Raw genomic sequence first — 18321 nt, 5'->3', positions numbered from 1 at the left:
ATTACCGAGAGGGGTGACCATCGTTTCCGGTGTGGGGCCGTGGCGCATCGTACTGCATTTGCACCACAATCGGTTACTTCAAGGACGGCTTCAGGGCAGACGCCTTGTAGCGTGCATTCCACTCACCCCAAACCAGAGCCATTTGCGACTTCACTGGTGTCCAGCGAGAGCTCATTGGAGGACAGGGTGGTCTGCTGTGTTTTCTGAGGAAAGCCGTTTCTGTCTCGGTAACAAGGATGGCCATGTGTTGTGTGGTGTCACCGCCAACCACACTTGCTAGGTGGTAGCCTTTAAATCGGCCGCGGTCCGTTAGTATACGTCGGACCCGCGTGTCGCCACTATCAGTGATTGCAGACCGAGCGCCGCCACACGGCAGGTCTAGAGAGACTTCCTAGCACTCGCCCCAGTTGCACGACCGACTTTGCTAGCGATGGTTCGCTGACAAAATACGCTCTCATTTGCCGAGACGATAGTTAGCATAGCCTTCAGCTACGTCATTTGCTACGACCTAGCAAGGCGCCATGTTCAGTTACTATTGATATTATGAATAATGTACCGTCAAGAGAGACGCTCATCATTTATGGATTAAAGTTAAGTATTCCACCAGCTACGGCCGTTTTTTGCTAAAGTCTAATTTCCTTCACCTGTTCCAGACCTCACGCCAGCCTGCGTGAGCTAAAACGCGTGCCTTTCGGCTTCCTCTAATATCACAGTGTTGGCTCTCCTGCCAACCCACAACATGTTGGTTAGAAGGAAGCCATTTGGGGACCTACAGCCGACTTATCTGTGTGCTAGAGACAGTGAACATAACCTGGAATTATGGTGTGGAGTGAGGATCTGCAGGAGCAGTCTCGTGGTTATCCCACACACCCTGACTATACATTTGTACAGCAATCTGATGATCCAATGTATTGCGCTACCATTCACAAACAGCATCCCGGGGGATGTTTTCTAACAGGATAATGCTCGCCCATATACCACTGTTGTAACTCAATATGCTATGCAGGGTGTTTACATGTTGCCCTGGCCTGCTCTATCTCCAGATCTGTCTCCAGTCGAGCACGTATGGGAAATCACTGGACAACTCCAACGGCATCTACAAACAGCAATAACCGTCCTCGTATCGAGCGACCAAATGCAACAAGCGTGGAACACCATCCCACAAACTGACATACGGCACCTGTACAACGTAATTTATGCACGTTTGCATGTTTGCAATAAACATTATGGAGGCTACATCGGTTATTAATATACTAGCACTTCAAATGTACCCGCATTTCACATTTGCCATGGCTTATCTCTCTCTCTTACATCAATATGTAAATTTATAATGTTACGAATTTAAATATGTTACTTCGACAAATGTATTCCCGAAATTTTATTACTCCACATTAATTGTTTTGCTGTACATACTCCGAAAGCAGACAGCAAACCTTTTCTATTGAAGTAAAGCCTCCGGCTTGGCGTCTTCCTTTAAGTGCTAACACTCTGATGTTCTTGGAGTGAAGTGTCAAGTGTTTCATCAACATTAAAAATGTATTGAACAGAGAGAAATTGCTTGTCTTCCACTGTTTTAGGGGTATGAAAATTCATCTACGTTTACTTGGTTAAAAGCTTGTCTACCCTCTGATACTGGCTTCCTAAGACTAATATTAGGATGCTGTCATTGCCTGCCATTTCCGACAGTCTGTTAAAACGATGCGAAATTTTTCTTTCACTCTCCATAGATCGTTCACTGTAAATCCATAAAATCACTTTTTCGTTTCAAAAACATAATCAATGATTTGTTGTTTTTTTTATTGAACACGCTTCGTAAGAGTCCCACAATCGTTTTACCACCTAATGCATTTCTGTGTTTTCCTAAACTCTTGTTCCAGTGTGTTAAGTGGAACACGAAATTGCTTTACTGCTGTAGAAGAATGCATCTAATCATTCTTTACCGGCACAATCTTCTGTTACACCCCTAAAGGCTCCTATATTTTTTTCTCTGATTTCTGGATATATTTAATAGGCTTCCTGGTGCCCTAGTATCTGAAGGAAAACCAAGATGCAGTAGCAGACCGTTTAATACACCATAACAGAGATGATTCTAAATGACATTGTTTAATTAATTAAAGATTTCTTGAAACGGATAACGTCATAACGTGCAATTTACTAAATTGAATTCTAGTGTACGGACTTTTATTTGTAATTAGGTAACCCACTATGAATGTTTTAAGTTCTGCGTCCGCAGCAAGCAGGAAGGCGGCCATTAACACCTGGTACGGCGATACTGTATTTTTCGTAACTGATGACCAATATTGATATTTTGAACAGTCAGAACGATGTAGGATTCTGCTATTTAATCCAGCGTCAAGGGGAAGATTGATGTTACCGATTTTCTACGAAAAATTACGTTGGTATCATTACACAGTCCATACTGTGTTTTTAATCTTCGTTGATCCATTACGGATCGTGGGACAACGGCTGGCATGAACTTCTTGATGCAATAATTTACCAACAGCCGTATGTATTGCAGAAATTTATTTTATTTTATGAACTTCTATGTGCTACCAGTTTCGGCATTACACTGATGCTATCTTCAGGCCACATATGTCACAGTCGTAAAATAACTGTACTCGTGAATCAATCGTCCTGCAACAACTCTTGATGGCTAGGCGACACAGACTCGCAGAGTGAGAAGATACTGTGTTTTGTCCGCCATTACGTGGGCATATGGAGCGGCCATTTCAAACTGCACAAAAAATCAGACGTTAATTCATTAGATCGGTATTACAATATTTGAACTCGGACGACAAGAACCCAAAGGAATTTATATTTTTTTCTATTCTAACAGTGAAAATAACATTCAGCAGAACAGTCTTAGACTTTATGTAAATGAAATCATTTTTGTGGCTGGTGTGTAAGATAAATTTTTCTCAGGAACCAGTGTTGTTATAGGAAGAGTTTGTGGTGTGATATATTAATTATTTGGTGCATACGTTTAATATCACTTACTGAATTAATGAAATATTTCCATATTTATTTGTAGTGATAAGGTATGACAAAATAATTCATTGTAGTCGTCCTCAGCAGCATATAAATAAGAATTATCAGAGATTATTTCTTTTAAATAATACTGTTATTCTTGCTGCTACAGCAACAGAATGAAACCCATCACACAGTAATACCATTATTCAGTGTGAATATTTGTAGTTTCACTAAGTATCAGTGTGCGATTTGTGCTTTTACCAGTGGGGGGATGTCTTTGGGGGTTAGTATAATTATATATGATACTAGCTTGGACCGTGGCGTTACCCATGGTTAAACAGTTATTTATAAATAGATGTTAATGCCGAAACTCACTATTCACGCGTATGCACTATCAGAAAAACCACTTTGTGAGTTGTTTTAGTAAACCTTCAAATTTAGATCTCTCCTGAGTTGATCAGGAACCATCATGTCTCAGTTTTTCAAATAGATGGACAAGAGAACTGTGACTTTCAAGAAAATCTCGAACAGCATTAAATGAGGAAGCAACCCAAGTACGCGAAAAATACGGCCTAGTTTTAATAGCTGCGAGGATAATTCTTGTGAAACACTTTGTAGTAGTCTCTGATTTTTGGGACTTCGAGAAAACACAGAATATAAGGAATCTAAAAAAAAAAAACCTGTATATGGTATACATCTGCTACATCATTCATAACATCGTGGACAGCTAATTCCATTTTGTGGTTCATACAATGAACGACAGTAGAGTGGCTACGCCTTTGTAAGGTGCAAGCATTGTTGAGCCATACTTTTCAAGAGCTGCTAACAGTGTGCTGAAAATGCATTCTCCTGACCCACTTTCTAATTCAACAATGTCAAAAAAATCATCGCAAGCAACTCCCTCAAAGGACAAACGTATAAATATTATTAAAAAGTTTTATTAGAAAGCGTTGTACTCTCGTCCATCATGATACTAAAGTTTGTACGCGATTCTACAAGGAAGTGAGCAAGATTCTCTTTCATTTCTTCTCATACAAACATAATGATTCGGCATGCATGGTCAGAATGAAGCATATTACCGACTGATAAACCATTAAGCTTTTGTAGTTCGATTACTGCAGGATACGATTTGAATGATAATTTTTGTGTAGCTATTACATATGCAGATCTGAACAACGAAGCAGTTCGATTACTTTTTCTTGATACAGCTTTCCCCACAACGTTGCACTTCAATGATACATTTTTCTAAACTTTTCTTTTCTTTTATACTCATGATTTCTACGCACTTCATGTGTGATTTGCACTTTGCATGATTCCCGATTTTATCATTTAGATTTTTGGCGTTATTGGCAGAAAGACCAGCTAAAAATGCGTTATCGATACGCACACGTTCACCGCTTTCCACCTGAAGTTCACGAACTTGTGAACACACTGTGCATATTACTAAGTTTTTGTCATTTACGGACAGCCACGGCTTAGTCTTTTGACAGTTTTGAAAACGTGGTAAGGCAACATAATTTCCTACTATAATCGCAGGAGTACTGCTACTCCCATTTGTCAGAGTTTTCAGTCACCGGAGATTTAGCCTCTTCCCCTGTATTAGCACCATTATTACCGTTTTCTTTTTTGCATTCAGTGTCTATTGCAACTCTTTTAGCACCACTGTTAGTATCCCGACTGTCAGAGTTTGTACACGTATCAGGTAATGCACTGCTCTTAAGAAAATCAGAAATTTTGCTTTGTTGAATGACATCCTGAAATTCCCGAGTTCTTGCAGGCCCAGACGCACTCAACTCACTAACGAAGCTACTGAAGCGGGAACGTGTGAACATCGCCGTGTGTTTGGCGGACACGGGGCAACGAACGAACGACACGAATTAATTTGGAGTACGCGATTCCGGGGAGCCTGTGTTAAGCTCCACGCGCGTGGTTCACGGCTAGCGAAGTCAGACTGTCCGATCCCGTCTTACCAGTACCGTTGCTCACGTCGCACTACTTTGTGCTTTCGTCCCAGGAGCGTTAGTCCGCGCCATACCGTTGCCAAAAGGTGGCCTAACAGTAAATGTTCGCACAAGTTCCGGGCCGGTCACCACCCTATGTCAGAACCCGGAGTGGGAATTTCAGCCCCCAGCTCACCCAACTCTGCGGTATGACTGCTGCGGTATGACTGCCACACTCCTTCCCTCGCAAGCTCGCATGTAAACAGATGACGAACCTTAGACGAAAGCAACAATGACAACATGATAATGATGATTGAGTTCTAAATGTTTTGAAATGCTTAACTACTACATAACACTTTTTCAAAATTAATAAGCAAACATATTAATATTATTAATAGTAAGATTGTATTAAAAACTTTCAGTGTTCGGCTCCACAAATTTAAATTATATGCAAAGTTTTACTCCAGTGCGTGGGAAATAAACATCCCAGGTTGGAATGCTTAAACTAAAACCAGAGGATGTGATGGTCTAATGCAGACAGGGGGAAATCCCCCCCATCTCCCCCTGCAAATCGCACACTGGGTTGGTGTGTATCTGCACATGCAGCTGCCGCCATTCTCCTCAGGTTGTGTTATTAGAATGATTTTTCACTGTTCCAGTGCATGTGTTGCAGTATGATCCATTACGTACGAGTTGTGGTTTTTCATGACAATTTCGATATATAATGAGAGCAGTGAAGCATTTTCCATCAGTTGTGGTAACATGTGTTGGCCTTTGTACACTTCAGTGATAATTTGCTACTCTATCATTTCTTACTATGTACCTGTGTAGAAGTTCCTTAGGAGCTATACATTTGTAGATTGATAGCAGGCACCTCTTCCTGCACTTCAATGACAGATTACTTCCTATCCCTTCACACCATGTACCTCTGTAGAAATTCCTCAGGAGCTGTAACACGATGACCTCTTGGTGGTTGTGAAACAGGATGAAAATGTCAAGAAATAAAGAGATCACCGTTTATATAAATTCTGAGCATCAGACAGCAAGGTGTTTGTCGAGTATGGCATACAGCAATGCAGAAGGAGGCATGTGTAGCGAACTCTGAGACACTGGTGGTTGGTAGAAAGGGACGCAGGGCACAGGGGCAAGGGCGCCAATTTGTCCCCTGCACTGTGGATTGACCTGTCATTTAAGAAACTATGGACTGCTCCAGCAGTGGACCGCTCCAGCCTTTTTCCCGTCTGTTCAAAAGCGGGGGTGTGGTGGCTTTAGTATAGTTAAGAGCATCCTTTGATGGCAGTAATGTGGACGAGAAAACTGGGTCTTCAAAATTCAAAGCAACCATACACACACGTGTGAGCAGAAAAATGTGGGGCGGGGGTCAGATGAAAGTGTGAATGCAGGTGATGGATGAGTGTGGAGGCAGCTGTAGGACTATCCAGCAGCAGGATAACACCACCAAGAACACATTTCCCACGGAAATAAATAAACAAATATAAACGGTACATTGCGTCCTTCCTCTCCAGAAGTTCAGCACTGTTCCATTCTCAGAGGAGGGACGTTGGTAGGGATTCAGGATGAGTGGGGTGGTGACATCATGCAACATAGTCACATCCAGGGAGAATAGGTGGGGCAACCTCACAGTGAGTGCCGACATCTTGAATAAATCATCTTGATGTTGAAGCTCTTTTGTCTGTGTTTGCTTTAACAATGACGTATGTTTTGAGTGGGGTCCGCTATTAGCAAGACACATTTTTGTTATCTGTCCCAGACATGTTTCACTGCATTTGCAGCATCATCAGTGGGTTTCTTATTATTATGGCTGTTAATCATAAGTAATGTTCTCTACTGTTTAAATACATGTAAATATTAGTTTCTAAATCGTAATTACTGGTCGCTGAAAAGCACATAAAATTGTGTATTCATACCTTCTTACAACGTGGTGTGGTTTCCCAGCTGTATTACGTTTTAACAGTGAATGTTTTTCAATACAGTTTGTCACTTGCAACTATATACAACTTAATGTAGGCAAAACATTTTTGCAATAAATACGATTTCTAAACTGTCATGGCTATGTCTGAGATTAATAATTCATGTGAAAGGTGTGTGTGTGTGTGTGTGTGTGCGCGTGTGTATTTACATTATGTTTCACTTATGGTTTCTTTTTTCGTCATCTTCTTCATTGTAAAGTTATATGTATTGAGTTGTCACTGTTACTGTCACTGTTTACAACCTGTAATAACAAGATGGCAACCACTGGAACAGTAGAAGGTGTCAGGATGGCAGACAGTGGAAAACAGTTGAAGATGTCATTGGCGGTTGTTTTGAATTTCTCAGAGGTGTGTGTGTGTTGTTTTCTGTTTCCAAGGTGAATTTAATTTTTTTGTGAACTTTGTTCATATCGCTTTGGAGTTGTTGGATGCGACTGGGTGTTTCATCTAGAAGGTATATGACATCATTTACATAAAGATACCAATATATTATTCGGTATTGTTTGGGTCCTACTATTCTTTCAAATACTTTATTTTCAATGTGATTAAGAAAAATGTTGGCTAGAAGTCCATTAATTGGTGACCCCATTGCAAGTCTGCCTTCTTGTGAGTAAAAATGATAGTCAAATGAGAAATAGTTTTGCTCTGTGATTAGTTTTAGAATGCTAGCTATTTCTTTTATGTGAGGCTTAGGAATTTTTGCCTATTCTTCTAATTACAATTCGATGATGTTGATGGTGTCTGTGGTTGGGATATTGGTGTACATGGATGTAATGTCAAATGATTTGAGTGTGGCTGTTGTGGGTACATTGATGTCTTTGATTTTTGTTTCAGCTCATCAGTGTTGTGTATGCTTCTGTTACTTGTGTATATGTAATGTTTCTATAGGTAAGAGTGTATTTCTCAGGCTAAGTGATATGTGGGTGGACTTCTGAAATTGAAAATGAGATGTATTAGAATGCCCTCCTTGTGGAACTTTATTAGGCTGTTCACTGTGGGTACTTGGGGATTCTTTTGTTTCAGCCATTCCGCCTTCTGTTTTGTGAATATGTGTGAGATATTTTTTAAAAGTATTTGTGTGTTTTTGTGGTATCTTTGTGTTGGGTCACTGGTTAGCTTTGTTATATAGTTGTCTTCCAGACATTTTAAGGTTTTATGTTTGTATTTATACTGTATTATTATTATCTTTGTGCTGCCCTTGTCTGATCTCGTAGTGACTATCTTGTTGTTTTTATGTTTGTGTTTTATTTTTTTGCATGTTTTTTCTTCTTCAGTTTTTGTTCCTGTCAATATGCCGTTCTTGTTTTTCCTTATTATGCATCTTATTTCTTCTGCAACTAACTCCCCTGCCAGAGCTGAATTAAAGTTTGGGTTACTGTTCCTTTCTTGTTGTTTTATGATGTATTCACTTTCTGGGATAAGATTCTCCACTGTCGTGTGTGTAATGTGTGTGTTGCAACTGTATTTTGGGCCTTTTTCTAGAGAATTTATTTCTTGGTTAGTTAATTGAATGTCCGTAAGGTTCACCAGTCGTTTGTGGAATGAGTGGTTCGTTTTCTTTCTATTTTTATGTGTAATTATTTCATTCTGTTTCTGGAAGGTGTTTAGTTTTCGTTGTTGTTTATTGCTTTTTGCTTTTATTTGTCTTTCTGTGTTTTTATTAACTGTATTCATGATATCATTATATATTTCAGAGATTTTGATGTGATTTCCTAGTTCCAGGTGAACCTAGAACAGATCAACATTGAGTTCCTGCATTTCTTGCCTCAGCCACTCAATTTCAGCTTAGTGCTCGGCACATTGGGCTGCAGGTGACATTCTGGTTGCAGTTACATTTATATAGTTAGGCAACACATTATGTGAAAGACAGATTCTGTTGAATTTTATATTTAAATAGTGTGATGTACTTTCCTGTGGTGTTCTGGAATTTGTTGTAGAGCTTGCTTGCAAATGCTGGGCAAGGCATCAAGATAATCATCTTGATGTTGATGCCATTTTTCCTGTGTTTGCTTTAACAATAACATTTATTTGCAAGGCATCCACCTTTATAAAAACACAGTTATGTTTTTTGGCCCAGACAAAAAATTGTATGTTACTAAAGGTGGACACCACTCATAATATATGTTATTGTTAAAGCAAACAAAGACAAAAGAGATTCAACATGAAGATGAATATCTTGACGCCCTTCCAGACATTTCCAGGCAGGCTCTACAACAAATTCCAGAACACCACAGAAAAGTTGCATCAAACTATTTTAAATATATAATTCTACAGAATCTATCTTTCACATAATGTTATACCTAACTATATACATGTAAATGTAAACCATACGTAGCCTGCAGCCCAAAGTGGCAAACACAAAGCTGAAATTGAGTGGCTGAAGCTAGAAATTAGATACCTACATACAAAAAATCAGGAACTCAATGTTGAACAGTTCAAAATTCACATGGAACTAGGAAATCGCATTAAATTCTCTGATTTATTAATGATATCATGAATACAGCCAAACTTAACACAGGAACACAAACAAAAATGAAATGGAATAAACGACAACAAAAACTAAACGACCCCTGGAAACAAAATGAAATCATTACAAATAAAAATAGAAAGTAAACTAACCACACATTCCACAAACGTATGGTCAACCTTGCTAAGATACAACTCACTAACCAAGAAATAAATTTTCAAGAAAAAGACCCAAAATACAATGTCAGCACACACATTACACACAAGACAGTGGAGAATCTTATCACAGGAAGTGTTTACATCATAAAACAGCAAGAAAGAAACAGTAGCCCAAACTTCAGTGCAGCTCTGGCAAGGGAGTTAGGTGCAGAAGGAATAAGATACATAATAAAGAAACAAGAACAACATATTGACAAAAAAACTGAAGAAGAAAATAAATGCAGAAAAATAAAAGACAAACTTAAAAACAATAAGGCACTCAATATGAGATCAGACAAGGGCAGTACCATAATAATAATAAAACTGGGTGAATACAAACATTAAACCTGAAATTTTTCTGGAAGACAACTATATAACAAAGCTAACCAGTGACCCAGAATAGGCAACATACTCAAAACACAAGGGCTAAAAATAGCCTCTAGGACAGACAACTCAACACAGAGGAAACTGAGGACAACCAACACAAGCACAGACAAGCACAACACATCTGATATTTACCAACTAACATGTCAGGACTGCAAATCAGTTTATATAGAACAGACAAGCAGAAACTTTAATACCAGATACACAGAACACAGTAGAGCATTATAACGTAACAGCTGTCATTTCACATATGCTGAACGCCTTATGGACAATAAACATAGCACAACAGACATCAATACTGATTATAAAATTCTCAAATGCAACAACAGCCCCCCGAAAAATCTAATAATTTAGAAAATTATCAAATACAAGACGACGCTAGAAGTAAATGAATGCACAGCTCTCTGCAATGGAACTCTGTTCTCTGCCCTCAAAAAATTATAAGATAGAACCAGCTTATAGAACTCCCCAAACATGTACACACAGACATGTACATAGACATATACGTGCACACACATAAAATTAAAAAGAATTAAATATAATTGTAATAATAATGATAAATCTCAAATGTACTCTCTCTCTCTCTCTCTCTCTCTGTCCCCCTCATTCTTTTCACACACACATACACACATACAACACACCTCTGAGAAATTCGAAACAACCGCCAATAACATCTTCAACTCTTCCACTGTGTGCCATCTTGTTTTTACACCTTCTACTGTTCCACTGTCCTCCATCTTGTTATTATAGCTTGTAAACAGTGACAATGACAGTGACAACTCAGTACATAATACCTGAAACTGAAGGAGATAAACAAAGAAACCTTAAGTGAAACACAATGTATATAGATACATGCACCCACGCACCTTTAACATTAATTAATAGTGCCAGGCAAAACCATAACAGTTTTGAAATCGTAATTATTGCAAAATTGTTTTGCCAACATCAAGTTGTATATAGTTGCAGGTGACAAACTGTAAAGAAAAATAGTCACTGCAAAAACGTATTACAGCAGAAAAACCTCACCATGTGTTAAGAAGGTATGAATACACAATTTTATGTGGCCTTCAAAATCCTGTAATTCTGATTTCGAAACAGATATTTATATGTATTTAAACAGTAAAATATATTCCTTATGTTTAACAGCCATCATAATAAAAAAACCACTGATGATGCAGCAACTGCTGTGAAATATGTCTGGGACAAAAAACAAAATTGTGCTTTGGTAAAGGCGGAACCCACTCGAAACATTTGTTAGTGTTAAAACAAACGCAGACAAAAGATCTTCAGCATCAAAATGATTATCTCAGCCCCATGCCAGGCATATCCAAGCATGCTCTACAGCAAATTCTGGAACACCACAGCAAAGTTAGACGAAATTATCTTAAATATAAAATTCAACAAAATCTGCCTTTCACATAATATAATACCTAACTCTATACAAGTAAATGTAAACCATACGTAGCCTGCACCCCAATGTGACTAACTCAAAGCTGAAATTGAGTGGCTGAAGCAAGAAATTAGATACCTACATAAAAAAAATTAGGAACCCAGTGTTGAATGGTTCAAAATTCATCTGTAACTAGGAAATCACATCAAATTCTCTGATTTATTAATTATGTCATGAAAAAACAAAAAACCAAAAAAATGGAATAAACGACAACAAAAACTAAACGACCTCTGGAAACAGAATGAAATAACTACACATAAAAATTGAAAGCAAACGAACCACACATTCCACAAACATATGGTCAACCTTACGGAGATATAACTAACTAACCAAGAAATACATTTTCAAGAAAAAGGCCCAAAATACAGTGTCAACTCACACATTATACACAAGACAGTGGAAAATCTTATCAGAGAAAGTGAATACATCATAAAACAACATGAAAGGAACAGTAACCCAAACTTCAATGCAGCTCTGGCAAGTGAATTAGTTGCAGAAGAAACATGATACATAATAAAGAGAAACTAGAACAACATATTGACAGGAACAAAACTGAAGAAGGAAAAATATGCAGAAAAATAAAAGACAAATTTAAAATCAACAAGGCACTCATTATGAGATCAGACAAGAGCAGCACCATGATAATCATAAAACTGCGTGAATACAAACATTAACCAATACAATTTCTGGAAGACAACTACATAACAAAGCTAACCAGTGACCCAACACAAAGATACCACAAAAACATACAAATACTTCTAAAAATATCTCACGCATATTCACAAAACAGAAAGCGAAATGACTGAAACAATAGAACCCCCAGGCACCCACACTGAACAGCCTACTAAAGCTCCGCAAGGAGGGCATTCTGGTACACCCTCTTGTCAATTTCAGAAGTCCACCCACATATTACATAGCCAGAGAAATGCACACTTACTTACAGAAGCATTATGTATACACAAAGAACAGAAGGATAAAAACACTGAAGAGCTGATACAAAAATCAAAGACATCAACGTACCCACAACAGCCACACTCAAATAATTTGACATTACATCCACGTACACCAATATCCCAACCACAGACACCATCAACATAGTCAAATTATAATTAGAAGAATAGGCAAAAATTCCCAAGCCCCAAATAAAAGAAACTAATCACAGAGCAAAACTGTTTCTCATTTGACAATCAGTTTTACTCACAAGAAGACAGACTTGCAATGGGGTCACCAGCCAATGGACTTTTAGCCAACATTTTTCTTAATCACATTGAAAATAAAGTATTTGAAACAATAGTAGGACTCAAACAATACCTGATAATATATTGGTATCGTTATGTAGATAATGTCACATACCTTCTAGATGAAACATCCAACAACTCCATAGCCAGATGAACAAAGTTCACAAAAAAATAAAATTCATCTTAGAAACAGAAAACAACAAAATGTTAAATTTCCTTAACCTACAATACACAGACACAACAACCAACACCAATTATACATATTCAGAAAAGTAACCACCACCAGCACACTCTTTCACAAACATTCCAGTCATCCAACTACACACTAACTAGCTGGTTTCCAATATACGCTACACAGACTGAACAATACGCCACTCACTGAATTACAATCAGACAAATAGCTGTAGAGAATGGATGTGACACAAACACTATAGATAAACTGAACCACATAATTAAAACAAAATTAAAAAAGACACCCAACACACAAAAGCCTTCTCATCAACTTAGGAACACACAGAACACACAAACATTCACACATGGATGAGAAACACCCACAACAACAAAGAAGTTGTTCACTCGCACCTACAACAACAAAGCAGTCCACAGAATAGGCAACATACTCAAAACACAAGGGCTAAAAATTGAAAATTCTGAAATGCAGAAACAGCCCCCTACAAAAACTAATAATTGAAGAAATTGATCAAATACAAAAAGCCTTAGTTGAAGGAAAGCAAATAAAAAATGAATACACAGTTCTCTACAATGGAAATCTGTTCTCTGCCCTCAAAGAATTATTAGATAAACCCAAACTATAGAACTCCCCCCCCACTCCGTCACACATACACACTGACACATACATACACACACACACACACACACACACACACACACACCTGAGAAGTTCAAAACACCTGCCAGTGGCATCTTCAACTGTTCCTCTGTCTGTCATCTTGTTTTCACACCTTCTACTTTTCCACTGTCTTCCATCTTGTTATTACAGCTGGTAAACAGTGACAGTGACAACTCAATACATAGTACATGATAATGAAGAAGATGACGAAAAATAACATTTCTTATTTTTAACAGCCGTAATAATAAAAAAAGACCACTGATGATGCTGCAACTGCAGTGAAACATGTCTGGGACAGAAAACAAAATTGTGTTTTGCTAAAGGTAGACCCTACTCAGAAGATATATCTTTAATACGAGGGTCGGTCAAAAAGTAATGCCTCCCATTTTTTTTCTACTTAAAGAAATTAAGTTAAGTGAAAAATTTGAATTTGGCGCCATTCCTCAAACCTTCTTCTGCAATCCACTGCAGTAGTAACTTTCTGTGTCAACAGGTGGCAGCACAGCAGAAGTTTGTAAAATGGCCGACATCGATGTTCGTTTGAGACAGCGTTGTGTGATTGAATTCTTGAATGCAGAAGGTGAAACGCCCATACGCATTCATGAAAGACTGAAGAAGGTGTATGGTGTTGTGACAGTGGATGTCAGCACTGTTAGACGATGGGTTCATCGTTGTAAGGAAGCTGAAGGGCAAACACCGTTGACTGACGAAAAGCGGAGCGGCAGGCCGGTGAGTGCAGTGACTCCACACAACATTCAGCAAGTTGATGACATCATTCGTGGTGACCGTCGGGTGACTGCAGATGAAGTGTGTCGCATTATTTCTCTTAGTAAAGGCAGTGTGATCACGATTATTAAACAATTGGGGTACTCAAAAGTTTGTGCACGGTGGGTTCCAAGAATGTTAACCGATCAGAATAAAGAGGCAAGGAAAACAATAGCCTCCCAACACTTGCAGCGCTTCCGTTTGGAGGGAGATGAGTTTCTGAAAAAAATTGTGACCGGGGACGAAACATGGGTGCATTTTTTTGAACCCGAATCAAAGAGGCAGTCAATGGAGTGGCGTCACACAAGCTCGCCGAGGAAGAAAAAATTCAAAACTGTGCGATCGGCAGGGAAAGTTATGGCAACAGTTTTCTGGGATACAGAGGGTGTGATTCTGGTTGATTTTTTGGAGCAGGGATGCACAATAAATTCTGTTCAATATGTCACAACCCTCAAAAAACTTAAAGCACGTCTTCAGCGAGTTCGCCCAACAAAATCAATGGCAGATGTTCTTCTTTTGCATGACAATGCAAGACCACACACCAGTCGTCACACCTCTGACGAGATTGTCAAAATTGGATGGGAAGTTTTGCCTCATCCCCCATACAGCCCTGACCCGGCACCATCAGACTTCCATCTGTTCGGGCCACTAAAAGAAGCTCATCGTGGGATTCATTTTGAAGATGAGGAGGCCGTCAAAACATCCGTGCGTCAATGGCTTAGGAAGCAGAGCTGTGATTTTTACCGTGCTGGGATACATGCCCATGTTCAAAGATGGACCAAAACTGTAGAGATGGGCGGAGATTACATTGAAAAATGACAAAATGATCCTCAATGTTGTGGTTTTCAACCTATGTAATTGCATTTAAATTTCCTGACAATTAAACGTAGAAAAAAAAATAGGAGGCATTACTTTTTGACTGACCCTCGTAAATTTGGCAACAGTACAGACAGACCTCACTCTGGCTTTATTGTCCTATTATTGTGACACATATCATTCAACAATAGTTTCTCAGTGCCAGTATTCTCTATCTGGGATATCAGAAAGGAGAAAAAGTTAATCACATGCACGTATGTAGCATCTTTCTAACAAATGTATTCTTGTTTCAGATGAAGCCAGTAACCAAAATGACAGAGCAGCTCCTGTTGGCAGGAAAACCATTTTTCTTTGCATGTAAATTATTCGGCCTAATGCTGTTTACGGTCGACGCTACAACTGCAACACTCAAGAGATCACAAGCGGATATTATCAACGCAAGCCTAGCCAGCCTACTACATTTACTATGTGCATGTGTTTCGTCATATTTGGCGCTGGAGATAGCACTGGGGTATTCTGTGGTGAAATTTCTAATGGCCATAGGAGTTCTTCAGTATTCATGCCTGTCCTTGATTGAGATTCTAACAGACATCGTCTGCAACACACGTAAATATCAAAAAATGCTTTGCTTGTTAGCGTCGTGTGATAGATGTCTGGCTGTCGACGTAAGAATGACAAGAATATCACCAGGAAAGTTTGTTAAGAGGCAGTTATCATTAGCGCTTCTTCTGTATTGCATGATGTTCAGTGTCCCTTTCACTGCATATATGACGCAAAAAAACATAGCATTACTAGTATCCTGCATGAGCTGTTTTGGAACGTCCATAATGTCGCTCTTACGATTTGCAAACCTACAGTTAATTATCAAGCAGAGGCTGTCGTTATTGAACAGTTACCTTATGAACATGAAAGACAGAGCAGCTGATAAGCAGAAGTATTCAGGCGCGCGATCGGAACAGAGCAGTACCTCAGGTTTCTCTGACAGAGACTTTCACTGCACACCATCTGCTGTGCGAGCACTTGGTCGATGTTGTGTGGCACTGTGTGAATTTTCAGTGGTGGTGGCATCTGCTCACCAAATTTTTCTGATTCTTTACCTCGCAGCGTTATCGTCAATGGTTGTGGAAATGGCTTACTTCATTGCTACAAAACCACTATTATTTGGCACACAGAGTTATGGCAACTTATGGTACTCGTGGTTTGCCTTAATCTACAACACATGTACTATGGCTATATTCATTTTACCACTCGAGGGAAGTCTTGAATCAAGGACCTTTCATTCCGCAGCTGCTCACGCAAACCACGTGACCACGGCGCTCCTGAGCTTACACTATTCTTGATGTTGCGTATCTTGCACACAGACTACTCAGTTTGTATATTTTGTTTATTTTTTCATAGTTCCACACAACTTCTTCCTGTTTTCTCGATTGATCTGTGGCTCTGAGCACTATGGGACTCAACTGCTGAGGTCATTAGTCCCCTAGAACTTAGAACTAGTTAAACCTAACTAACCTAAGGACATCACAAACATCCATGCCCGAGGCAGGATTCGAACCTGCGACCGTAGCGGTCTTGCGGTTCCAGACTGCAGCGCCTTTAACCGCACGGCCACTTCGGCCGGCGATTGATCTGTGTTCAGTTTTTCAAGGCCTATCCACTTTGCCAACTTATAACTAAATCTGAGGGGGGTGCGATGGGGAGGTTCCCTTGTAAGTACAGTGCCAGCGCGCTAACTGTTTAGTGCGAACAATTCCCCAGTGTCTTTGGTGAAGCAATTGCAACATATCCTTTTGCATCACTGTTGGAATGAGCACATGCGATTGTCCACTGTCAGATTGTACTAAGATCACACGTTGTTGTACTAGAAGTTTAAGCCAACGAGCAAAGTATCGGCGCACTACCTGTTACCGCACGCCGTGGAATTTGAATCAGCGCCAGACGTCATGGACGTCGAAGACCCATAGAGGTCTCCGCACCATCGCGCCGTAAGTTGTGGCGGCGCGCCTCCTGGCGCGCTTTCAGTGCGAGGGCGCCACAGTGGAACTCGTGGTTCCAGCGGACAATAGCGGCGCCCCCGATAGCGTACTTAAGCGCCTGCCTCTCGCTCAGCCAGTTGTTCCCCCCCCCCTTTTTCGTTTTTTTCCTTCCTCCCTCCTTGTTCTTCCCCCTCCTCCAGTTCCCCCCCCCCCACCCCATCTGCCTTTGGCTCGGGAGTGTCATCTTTGTGCCGCCACTTTCGTGCAGTGTTCTACATTGAGTGTTCTACAGTGAGTGTTCCGTGTTGTGTTTTTTGGGAAGTGTTGTGAACGGTCACCATACTGTCGCTGGGTGTGCCTTTTATCTCTTGGGACCAGAAACCAGACAGTCGCCATGTTTTTTTAATTGTGTGTGTACTATGTTACTTGTCTGATTCCTGTGTCTTTTATTATCGTTGCCAACCCCTTTTGCTTTCTGTTTTAACTTTCCGCATTTTTCCGCCATTTTACACTTGACGTCATCGTTTTATCGCCTGTTTTTCTTGTTTCTTTTCTTCTTCCGTTTTCTAAAATAAAAGTCTGTAGGCTGTAGAGCAGCGTGCTAAGCTGCTGCCAGCTCGCCCCCTTTGGGGGGAATTGGAAATCAATAAAGGAAAATGTAAAAAAAAAAAGCTCAGCCAGCCAGTCTAATTTCGCGTACGTCGGTTGACACCTCGCCTCGCGCTAGACAGCTTACTTCCTTGTTCTGTGTACGAGTGGACGTGTTTGTTTCCTGTTGACTCCGTTGCTCGATCTTATTGTATTCTTTCTGTCCTTCGTTGGTCGTGTCCGTCCTCTCCCGTTGTGTTGTTTGCGGTCCTCTCCGCGGGTCCCGCCGTGCTTTCCGTCATTGCTGCCCCGCGACCGTCCCTGTCGCAGTTACAACACACTACGAGTTCTGAATATTGTTCAATGAGAGCGGCAAAGACGTGCGGATGTAATGCAACAAAATCTTCAGATCAGGGTCTGCATCCGTGGCCTGTGCAATTTTTCTGTGCTTTCCTAGCACTGACTGCAGTTCAGATACATAGCGAGGAACAGGCAGGTCACGGAGATTTGCTAGAATGAGATTACTCTGCAGCGGAGTATGCGCTGATATGAAGCTTCCTGGCAGATTAAAACTGTGTGCCGGACCGAGACTCGAACTCGGGAAAGGTCCCAAATTCGAGTCTTGGTCCGGCACACAGTTTTAATCTGCCAGGAAGTTTTAAATGATACTATTCTTAACGATCAATTGG

This window comes from Schistocerca nitens, chromosome 5 (genome assembly GCF_023898315.1).
Source record: "Schistocerca nitens isolate TAMUIC-IGC-003100 chromosome 5, iqSchNite1.1, whole genome shotgun sequence".
NCBI classification, from domain to species: domain Eukaryota; kingdom Metazoa; phylum Arthropoda; class Insecta; order Orthoptera; family Acrididae; genus Schistocerca; species Schistocerca nitens.
The sequence above is the reverse complement of the archived record's forward strand: the minus strand, read 5'-3'. Positions refer to the sequence as shown.